Source organism: Hibiscus syriacus, unplaced genomic scaffold (genome assembly GCF_006381635.1).
Source record: "Hibiscus syriacus cultivar Baekdansim isolate YM2019G1 unplaced genomic scaffold, ASM638163v2 tig00111837_pilon, whole genome shotgun sequence".
In the NCBI taxonomy this organism is placed as follows: Eukaryota; Viridiplantae; Streptophyta; class Magnoliopsida; order Malvales; family Malvaceae; genus Hibiscus; species Hibiscus syriacus.
This window is the reverse complement of record NW_024063194.1, coordinates 8,187,233-8,190,410: the sequence shown is the minus strand read 5'-3', so window position 1 is coordinate 8,190,410 and position 3,178 is coordinate 8,187,233. Positions and strand designations below refer to the sequence as shown.

Sequence of the window (3,178 nt, the reverse complement as noted above, 5' to 3'; positions counted from 1 at the left end):
GTATATCGACAGAAATTCAATAAAGGCCCTTAATAATGTAAAAATAATATAAGATACATAAAATGGTACTAAGAGATATATAAAATGTTATAGGAAATGCATAAATTCAGGCCTTTCTTTCAAAATTTAATGGTATAGTACGAACATAGAAAGTAGACCTCTAATAATAAGTATAGGAAAAAAATTGAATCTTAAGAATAAGTAAAATTAAATAAATTTGTTCTTAAAATGTTTTTTATTACGTTTAATAAACTATCTAATAAATACATCAAGTTTTAAATGGAAAAACATCAAATTTTTTTTATTAAACACCCTACTACTCGCACAAAATAAACATAACCCTCTTTTAAAAGAGCTTATGTTAAATTTCAACCTTCTCCATCTTGTCAAAAAATAATAAAAGAATAATAAATTGAAAAGTGATTTTTAAAAAAATGTCACATCACCGTCGTCGTTAATTTTTTTAATGCTGAATAACAGAAAATGAAACAAATTGTAATGTTAAGTATAATCTTAAAAAAAATTAGATGAATAAAATAGAAATAAAATAATAGATAGGTGGCTAATAGATAATTTATCACTTTAAATTATATGTGAATTTATAATTTTGTGCCTGGGCAAGAGGTGTCCTGGGCCCAAGTGCCCTTCTGCCCAAGCTAAGTCACGGGCTGCATAATTTGTTATAATATTTATTTCATTTATCCATTAAATTTGTCCATTTTAATTATCAAAATTGCCTCATTTAAATTATTATATTAAAACTATCAACAAATAATAACATTTGTATTTTTTTTATCCTTATATCTCATATCTTTTTACTATACCAAAATAAATCTTTTAAATTTATCAATAATTTTTAAAGATAATTTTATCACTTGGAGGTCGACAACCTTGAGTGAAAGATTTGAAAAGCTTGCCAGTTATAAGCAAGAATAGTGTGGCCGGTGAAGTTTGGAAGATCAAAAACATGTTTGTCCTCTTTACAGGATTGTTAAAGCCCTGTAAAATAAAATCTGATTTTATTAAATTAATTTGTAATAATATAGTTGAAATTAGAATTTTTAATATTTAAACAATAAAAGTAAAATGGGAGAGTTTGGTTTATCAAATTAAAATCAAGAAATAAAACTAATCAATTCTTATCGAACTTTCAATTTAAATGTGTATTCTTCATCTGATTGTAATTTTGATTATAGACTAAAAAATTGATTTTTAATATCCAATAAATTAATCACTTGTTCAGACCTGCAACAAGTATAGTTCTCCTTTTATAATTAAATAGCATACTTATTTGTAACAAACATTTGAATCAAATATTACAATTAAACAACTGAGTACAATAATGTTCCATATTAAATAAGAAAAAACTATGCCAATAGTATCTTTTATTTTCGGTCTGACATACTTTAATCACTGATTTTTTAATTAAATATATTTAATCATTTACGTTATCGTTCTGTTTAATTGAAGTCATTCGATCGTTAACATTTTAGTAACATATTAACATAAAGTATTACATGATAATTTAAAATGATAATAAAAATATATATTTATCATCCGTAAATGACGTGATAATTTTAAAATAATAAAAGAAAATCCAGCCACCTATTCTTCCTCTCCTCTCACTTTGTCCTTCATCCATTCTTTCTTCTGCAATTTACATAAAAGAGTAATAAATAGGAGTAATAAAGTCGAGGAAAAGCCAAAATGAAATCCGATTTTGAAGTCCGTCGCCGTCGCCCTGGACATTTCCAAGAAGAACATAACTGAGGAGCCTTAAAACTCAGTTATGGTTGAATTTTGAAATCCATTAATCATGTTATTTTTTCTTTTCTTTTCTTTTCTTTTGTTAGTTGTTGTTGATGGGCCAATTAGTTTCGTCGGTGAAGCTGAGGAGCCGTCGAGATTGGAACCATTGCCAACGGTCAAAACCGAAATCAACGGCCCTAATCTGTCTGATGCAAGCTGAGGAAGCTGAAGAGCTTGATCGAAGTAGCATAGATGGAACCTCCGATTTCATCTCTGATCTTCCTGACGGGTGTCTGGCTTGTATTTTTCAGTCTCTTAGTTCCGGTGACCGTAAACGATGCTCTCTCGTTTGTCGGTGGTGGTTGGTCATCGAAGGACAGAGCCATTACCGGCTCTCTCTCAACGCACAATCAGATCTGCACCTTCTGATTCCTTCTATCTCCTCTCGCTTCGATGCCGTTACGAAACTGGCTCTCAAATGTGACCGTAGATCGGTTAGCATCGGCGATGAAGCGCTTGTTCTATTCTCCGAGCACTGCCGGAACATGACTCGCCTTAAGCTCCGATCTTGCCGTGACTTGACCGATGCAGGAATGTCCGCGTTCGCTAAAAACTGCAGGAGTCTAAAGAAGCTCTGCTGTGGTTCTTGCACTTTTGGAGCCATGGGCATGAATGCCATGCTAGACAACTGTCCAGCTCTCAAGTAACTCTCCGTGAAACGACTTCATGGCATCACCGACGGCGCTGCATCTGAGCCGATTGGGCCTGGTGTGCAACGGCGGCGTTGAAAACTAATTGCTTGAAAAAGCTTTATAATGGGCAGTGTTTTGGTCCGCTTATTATTGGTGCGAAGAATCTGAAATCTTTAAAACCTTTTAGATGCTCTGGTGATTGGGATAAGCTTTTCCCTCTCATAGTTCAACGAGTCACGGGTTTAGTAGAGATCCATAAGGAGCGGATCCAAGTTAGCGATGTCGATCTTGCGGTCATATCCAACTGTTCAAACCTGGAAATTTTTCACCTTGTTAAGACTCCCGAGTGTACTAATTTCGGACTCGCAGCTGTTGCAGAGAAATGTAAATTGTTAAGGAATCTTCACGCCAATGGATAGTAAGCATTGATGAAGGAGAAGAAGTGAGAGGAGAGGAAGATGAAGAGGTGACTGAATTTTTTTTATTATTTTAAAATTACCACGTCATTTACGGCTTATACATGTGAAAATTTTTATTATTATTTTAAATTGTGACATTATACTTAACCTAATGGGTTAACGGAAGTTAACAGTCGATGGACTTAAATCGAACGGACGGATAACATAAAGAGCCAATCATACTTAATTAAAAAATTGGTGATCAAAGTCAATCACACTGAAAATAAAAAGAACCATAAGCATAGTTTTTCCTTAAATCAAATAATAGAATTAAGAATT

At 32.7% G+C, this 3,178-nt stretch overlaps 1 pseudogene; it reads left to right on the top strand.

Annotated features, from left to right (window-relative positions):
* The first annotated feature begins 1,649 nt into the window (after positions 1-1,649).
* Positions 1,650-2,906, top strand: LOC120171796 (annotated as a pseudogene).
* The last annotated feature ends 272 nt before the right edge of the window (positions 2,907-3,178 follow it).